This window comes from Mytilus trossulus, unplaced genomic scaffold (genome assembly GCF_036588685.1).
Source record: "Mytilus trossulus isolate FHL-02 unplaced genomic scaffold, PNRI_Mtr1.1.1.hap1 h1tg000024l__unscaffolded, whole genome shotgun sequence".
In the NCBI taxonomy this organism is placed as follows: Eukaryota; Metazoa; Mollusca; class Bivalvia; order Mytilida; family Mytilidae; genus Mytilus; species Mytilus trossulus.
In genome coordinates, this window is record NW_026963290.1 from 4,056,149 (window position 1) to 4,064,805 (window position 8,657).

An 8,657-nucleotide genomic window follows, 5' to 3' on the forward strand; every position below is an offset into this window, starting at 1 on the left:
ACACCAACATGTAAACATGGGTTTCGATTTGGAATCCCGCTTGACTCCAATCTTAATTGATCACTGAGGATTATCAGATTTCCTATACCAAAGATGGGTGGTTCTCTCTTAATTGGCACTCGTGTTTCCTCCAGAAACAAAACAAAAAAAGACCGCCACGAAATAGCACAATAGTTCTAAAAGTGGCGTTAAACAACAATCAATAAATCAATCATTTAAAGAGAGTACGTCCCATTCTGTTTTTTTTTTCTCCACTGCAGCAATTGATTGTTTATGCCTTCACTACTATGATTTTCATAGCGTAAGTTGCAGGTATATTCCCTTCATATTTTAAAAGTAGTTGATGGGATATTCAAAAACAGTTTTATGTGAAATGGATAATACAATTTTTGGAAGATGATTAAAAGTAACACAATAAAGTATTTAGATTTCAGATGAAAAATTGAAAGAAAGCATACAAGTGTGACGGGATTGCTCCCTTAGAACATGTCGTAGCTACTTAGGCATTAAAATTTTGGGAATTCCTTACCCTAAGGCTTCATGATCACCCAATGTTGCGCAAATATTTATTAGGTTTATCGATGTAACGAATTTTTTAATCTTTTAAAAAATGCCCTATGCATTTTTTTTTCGAATTGGTATATTCCACTACGTAAAACATATTTATTCCTACTCCTTGAAATTCGTTAAAACAATGGTCCGAAGTATTGGCGTTTAAAAATGAGAAGAAAAAATCGAATTTCACTGATTTTAACGATGCAAAAGTACAGGGCCCAGTGGCATCCTCAATATAAAAAAGAAGATGTGGCATGATTGCCAATATGACAAATCTCCACAGGAGACCAGAAATAAATTCACTAATAATATATTTTAAAATGCATTGAATAATAATTTAGAAATATAAAAACTTGATAGAAATTTTCAAATAAATATAATTACAATTATTCTATAGAATCTCCCCCTTTTTCATTTGGATACAATTACTGTTTTTTAAGTCTTTTTGATGCTTAGTAATACCACACAAACATGAAAAAAGTATGAGTTAATTTTGTTTTTCAACTGCTAAAGTTACTAAATAAACTTACTAAATTGGAAGATCTGTCAAATGAATGTATATTTATAAATGTAGAATTAGAAATATAATTAAATAACGACTCTATATGAAGAATGAATCACCCACTATGCATAATTCCAGAGTTTACTTATTGCCTAAAATTATATTCGGCAATAGGATGAATAATCATCATCAGATTTCAGGCAATAAGCTTAATGCCTGAAAATTTCAGGCAATAACTTAATGCCTAGGCGTTAGCTTATTGCCTAGGATTTAAGCTTAATGCCTAATTTTACTTATTGCCGCTAACATATACAAGGCAACAAAAGAAATAATTACAAGGCAATGCATTTTCCGTATAATGTAATTAGATTACATGTATGTTTTATTATAATACGCTTTTCTGATTGGCTAACTGCTATCTCACGTTATTCCTTAATCACACTCGGTAGATTCTAACTTTCCAATTTGGTCAGATTATTTTGGTCATATGCATTTGCCTTGTTAATGAATGATTTCCATTGGATAATTTAACAGATTTTCCTACCTATTATATTATATGATATCTAGAATTTCAAACTTGTGTATCGTTTCTTTTGTTGACATGTATCAAGTTTTATGAAAGTAGTTGTTTTCCTGTATGAAACTCGTAAAAGTAGTTGTTTCCCGGTTTAACATTTTTTTACCACAATAAGTATACAATAAAAATAGCATCAAATAAAAGGTCTTTTGCATTTACTGCAAGAAAATAATAGATAGACAATAGAAGTATACTGCTGTTCAATAGCCACAAATTTTTTGGAACAGGCTACTCACATAAATTAGAAAATTTGCAATTAGAGGCCGCAAGAATAGTAACAGGTCTACCAATTTTTACAAAAACTGAAACTTTATATTCTGAGGTTGGCTGGGAATCTCTTTTTGAAAGAAGAAGGAGAAGAAAATTACAGATGTTTTATAACATGAACCAAAAGCATGCACCAGAATATCTATGTAATCGTGTACCTCCTTGTGTACAAAGTACAACCAACTACCCGTTGAGAAATGGTCATGATATTATTGTTCCATTTTGTAGACTTTCCCTTACTACTGAATCGTTTATTCCCTCTACTATACGTGAATGGAATAAACTTGATCCAAAAATTCGCAGTGTCGACTCTATTTCTAAATTTAAGAAAGAATAAAAAAAAACGATAGTCTATTATGTTAAATTGAAACGTTTTATTTGTACGGCCCAAGGAAATTAAATATGATCTTAATGCAATTGCGATGTTCCGCTTCATTCTTAAACAATGACCTATTTAGAGCAAACATTATAAATGATCCTTCATCCGATATTGAGGATGTCTACCATTACTTCTTCGGTTGCCCAAATTACACACTATGTAGAAAAACCTTATTCCATAACCTTAAATGGCTATCTGAAAACTTTGTCTTAGATACAAAACTATTAATTTGCGGACACTTGGAACTTTCGAACGAACATCAATTCACAAATCATCGTCACAGAATTATAAGATTTTTCAAACTTTCTTTTTCTCTTTTTACTTTCTCTCCTCTTTGTTTACCTATGAAAGCTAGTATTATATTGTATAAACTGTTTGTTTTATATGCATGTCCATTTACTCCATTATATTATACTATTATTGTAAATTTATATTGTATTATGGAGAAGAATTCATAAGTATGATTTACTTGTGTCTAATCCATTTTGCTTAAATTCAGCAAATAAAATATGTTTAAACTAATAGCCACAAATCTATTTATCTAAAACAGATCTGGTTCACAAACCAAAAACCGTGTGAAACACATCAACTATATAAGAGGAAAACAACGGAAAAACAGAAACAATGAACTGCTACAAAAACAAGGGCCAGCATACATTGCATATAGAAACGGACTATTTGATAACAACTGCTAAATTCCTGACTTGGTACAGGAAATTTTAAGAAATAGAATAGGACTTCGTATTCTTAGTCACATTGTGTTAACAAGAACCATACAAACATGGGATAAGCACTGTAGAGCTTTTTTTCGACATTAAAGACATATAAAACATGCACATTAGACATACAAAGTAAGATAGCTATATTGCAATAGCAAAATGTTCATATAAAAACATCTGCACAAACTAACAAAGCACTGAACTACTTTATAAGCACATGCACATCTATTTCTTCAAGCTAATAGAATACTCAAAAAAATATCAAATCTATCATCAAAGAATATAACGGATCATTAACACAATTAGCCAAGGAAATTTAACAAAATTTATGAAAGACAAAGTCGATCGTCTCGTTTATCATAAATTTTACATGCATGTATACCGGCATCAGTATTTTAAAAAAAAGGTCATGATGTGAACTTTAATTATTTCTTTTGTGTTTAATTAAGAATTGAATGTTGTCCGGTAAGGACTCATTTTGGCCTCAGATTTCAGTTTCATCTGACGAAAGATTTTGACCACCTTTTAAACACTTAAGATGTGAACTAATTTTGTCATTAAAAACGATCCGATTCAAGCTCAAATATGAAAAAGCTCTCAAATATGCCAAAAAACTAGTGTTGTCAACGGTTAACCGGTTAACCGGTTAATCGGTCGAACGACCGAATACCGAATACCAAAAACGCTAACCGGTTAACCAAATTTTTTCAATTTCGATAGATTTGATAAAAATTTGTGTTGAAAATTAAATAATTAAATAGTTATGTTTTATTTAAAAATTGTTTGACAGATCAATTGTCCAGTATATTGATTGCTATTGTTAATCCTAAAACATAAAATTAATTAAGAGTTCGGGGCAGGATCTTTAAGAAACATAATTAGTAAACATTTTTTTTTAACAGTAACTTTAAATCAGTAATGAGATTTAATTTTATTAATTACTTCATTATTTCGTTTTCGATCTAATATTGTGTAAACCTACATTTAAGTGTGCAACCTCCGTAGTGCAAGGGTTAGTCTTACTTCAAAAATTGTGAAACGCAAACCAATGTGAATGTACTCAATGTATACGTGAAAGTACGAGTAACATGCTTGAAGAAAAAAGCAAACACAGTGAAGAATCAGGTGGTACAGTATGTACAATGACCTATAGTTGTTAATTTCTGTGTCATTTTGGTCTCTTGTGAAGAATTGTCTCATTGACAGTCATACCACATCTTCTTTTTTTATAATTAATCATTTCAAATTGAAACACATCCCATTAATTTTGGAGACAACAAGAGAAAAGGAAAGAATAATAGGTCTCAGACATAAGACATATTCAATTATACCAGATTAAGATTTTGTTTTGATTCTTTAATCTGAAGTTGGTACACACGCTATAGTTGATACGGTGTATTTGATTATTAAAAGTCAAACTTCGCCAGGAATCACCAGAGACTAGCCTTATAATGCTAAAGGAAAAACTTCAATTCTAAAAGCGTAAATATGACTTGGATGAAAGGTTGTCAAATTGACACTCATACCACATCTTATATCTATGTGTAGGGTTCTATTGATAAGGCTTTCAAACACCAATTTAAATTATCGGTTAACCGGTTAATCGGTCGAACGATTATCCGAGTAACCGGTTAGGCAAAAGTGTACAATTTGACAACACTACAAAAAACGTCACTTTTCAGATGATTTTTGTCAAAAATGAAAGTGGCCGCATCGGTGTTCATCCACAACCTTTAAATATGTTATGTATTATCATAAAATACAACTTACATTTCAATATCAAGGATGAACACGAATGCGGCCACTTTCGTTTCACACGGAAACCGTCTAAAATATAACTAAAATGATAGAATTTTGAAGATTTCAGTAATTAAGCATGAATTTATGGTGCTACAACCCGATATATGTGCATCGTATTGTCAAAAACAGCCCATACTTATGTAGCAGAAGCATTCAACTGTCCAATAAAAAACTAAAAGTTTACATTTAACAAGTAATTTTTTGATAATATAATATTTCAACAATTTTGAAAAACTGTTATTTTTTGGGGCCAAAAAGGAGTCTTACCGGACCTACTCCTTTATTGGGGTGTAAAAGCGTTGACCGAAGTACATTTTGTATGAAGCGCGAAAGCTAATTACTAAATTTTTTTGCTAGGATCATGAAAACACGATTTTTATCCAGTTTTATTTAACTCACCTGTGCACTTTATTGTGGGACTTCGTGTCATCATGCATGATAAATTTTATTGTCTAATGCAATTGTGTACGGAATAACATGTGATGTGCAGTTAGCCTATCAGAATAATGTATTATAATGAAACTTACATATAATGTAATTATTGGATAATATAATTTCCAGCAACCATATCATTTGCCAAACCGATTTTATTTTATCCGGTTGTTTTATGGGGAATCTTCCGGCAAAAAAATGAACAATTGATGTTTTGTTCTATAAGCATGATAAGCATAAAAACCCAAAGCTGTTGTTACCTTACAGATGTATTGAGTATAATCATAGACGTAACACCGTATATATATATATCTGGTATTATTAGAAGGCCATTACAACTATAAGGACTATTTGGTACAATTCATGAGTCGGTCTTTTAACCCATAAAGACTGCCGGCAAAACATATCATATACACCTAAAAAGCCTTCAACCCAGGGCTAAGCGAAACAGTGATATTTCAGAATATAACGTGACGGTACCCAAATTGCACCTATTTTGACAGTTTTTTTCACCTACGTTTTTTTATGATCAAGAAAAAAATGTTTGTACTGTGTTTATTGTGTAGCCCTATCCTTCTTTATTGTATAGGTACACCAATTTAATTATCAATCCATATTGAGTTATAAAAAAATGGGTTTGAATCAACCTCCAAACTATCCATGATTCTGTAATGAGGAGTACCCAAATTGCATCGTCAAAAGTCTAATAACCGAGCTTTTGTTTAATTTCTTCAAATATTTTTGAACAATTGGATATTAGTCTATGCTTACTCTTCAAATTTTTCGAAATGGATACTTATAAAATTTCCGTTGAAATGATGCAAAATAAAGATAGGGTCACCGACTTCGTTTTTACAGTATACATCATTCAAAGTTGCGTTCTTTGTGAAAAAATCCAACAAAACGTCGAAATAATCGTAACGTTATCGCGTTGCAGGCCGTAAAACGTTGATTTTTGACGTTTTTCACTACTAAAAAGGTAGCAAATTGATTATTAGACAAAAAACGAAGTCGGTGACTCTATGATTATTTTATATCATTAAAACAGAAATTTATGTGTCAACAATTTATAGTTTTTTAAGAAAAATCTATGGAGTAGAATTAGAGATTTGGCGATTTTAAGACAAATTTTAGAAGGTTTTTCGCCGATTTTATGTGCTTTCTATACAAATATTCACCCATATTAAAAGAAATCACTATGATCTGCAATTTTTCAGATAATAAAAGAGATAAATGTATTATTTTTTCGATTTTCAGTTGTAGTTCAACGAGCCAAAGTTGTATCCCTTTTTTTTTTTAGCAAAATCTGCGACATAGCCCATTTACTGTTCCTTATCCTTAATTTAAAATTTGCGAGTAAAAATAAAACATAAAACCTGTTCCGGGTTGAGGGCAACCCTTATCAATATCACGGAATAACAAAAAGAATCCAAAAAATCAGTAACATATAGATAAATCAAATCGTAGTTAAAAAGTTTCTCTCTATATATGTAGTTGAATAATACATGCTCCGACAATTGACTAAGTTGTGGGCTTGTTCTGTGTGTTTTTATGGCACTGCGGTTTTTGCTGTTTTTGGCTATTCGAATCGACGTCAGCTGGTTGACGCCATTAGAAATTTAATGCGTGCGACATCTTCTTCACTAACATTCAAACATTTTTTTCTCGGAAAGTACAAATGCTACGGAGATATTTTTAAAATATTAGAAAAATAACATGCCTATATTAGAATGCCATTGTCGATAATCAAGTGCAAAACTAAACATAGTTTACTTTAATTACGACTGTACACAACGTTTTTGCAAAAAATGAACGTGTGACATTTTATTCACCAATTTTTAAAATTTAGAATCTTTTTTGTTTTTGTGTTTGACCGATTTTGCGTTTGAAATTAATTCTTTACAGAAAAATAACATTATACTAGCTATATCATTTTCTCACCTGATGACATCATGTATTCGTATTTTTAAACTGTTTTCGTTAAAGTAGTTTCGAAAATGGTGATGGGACACAATGAAACTTAGCAGATTTACCTGGCGTAACAGAATAAGTCGTCATTAGCCGTCAAATAAATATATCATAATTGGTTATCATTTCCTGGCAATTCGCGGCAAAAAAATTATGAAAAATCGGCAAATAGAAAGTTGAAAAGAAGACTTATACTTCAGATTTCGTCGCCAAATGTTACCCGGGACAGCCCATTATTTTTCCGAAATCCATAATCAAATGCATAACAACTCAAACAAATGCGTTTTATTATGTTTTAATGATTATAAATGGACAAGGACATTTATATCCAGCACATTGATATCTTTGTTTTAATTAGAAAACGGGTTTTTCTGCACCTGCAGCGCAGTTTTACCCACAAAACATGCAAAAAACGTAAACGGTACGAACATCGCGCGTAACGTCTTACTTTTTATTAATAAATACTGTGAACGTTTTGTGTATATCTAAATATGTTTACCTATGTTGAAAGAGGTGCATAGTATCAAATCATAAAAATACAAATTGTTTAGTCTCTAGGAAATCTTGCAAGATTTCCGTGGCTATTTTTCTACGTGACAGGTGCAATTTGGGTACTCGGTGCAATTTGGGTACCCTTACGTTATACATAACGTTCAATTTAATCCAGTATATTTCATTTTTTTTGCATTTCTTTGTACGTTAAAGTTGGAATACAAAATTAAAGAAAAATAGTGGCAGGGTATTTATTCATCCCTCATCCAAACAACAACAACAAAAAGCGGACAGTAAGTACAGATCTGAGAGTACTTGCAGTTACTGATATAGCTCTACAGTGTTTTAAAGCCCCAAAAACCTTAGACCAGAGACATGTAATACTGACTGATACTGAATTAAATTGTAAGTTTAATAGACTAAATATAGAGTTTTAATAATAAAAAAATCTTTCCATTAAATTGTATTAAACGGTTTTTTTTAATTTATTTTTGACGGTAGTATTTTGAAAAGTATTTCATCTTAATTTTTCTTATTTTATTAAAATTTTGTTTTTTATATTTTCATGTTTTAAAATTTTATTATTCGTCGAATTATTATCATTCATTAACGGGAAGAACATTTTACACGTGTAATTTAATGACAGAAAGTATTGGGAATCCAGGTTTGCAACAAAGGACAATAAAATATTCTGAAAGAAGACGGAACAATCGATTAGGAAAATCTCTTCATCATAAATCAATATGTCCAATACGGTTTTTACAAAGTATAAAACTAATCATAGTGGTCGATAATTATTTTTTTGTACAATTTTTAAAACTTTTTGATAATGTAATTCATTCATTTGGGGGGGGGGGGGGGGGAATGTCGGTTTAGATAGTGACATGTTAAAGATAACTCTAGTGCATGCAGGTTTAAACTTTTGTCGACTCTCCCAAACACAAATAATATTTTACACCTGTGACG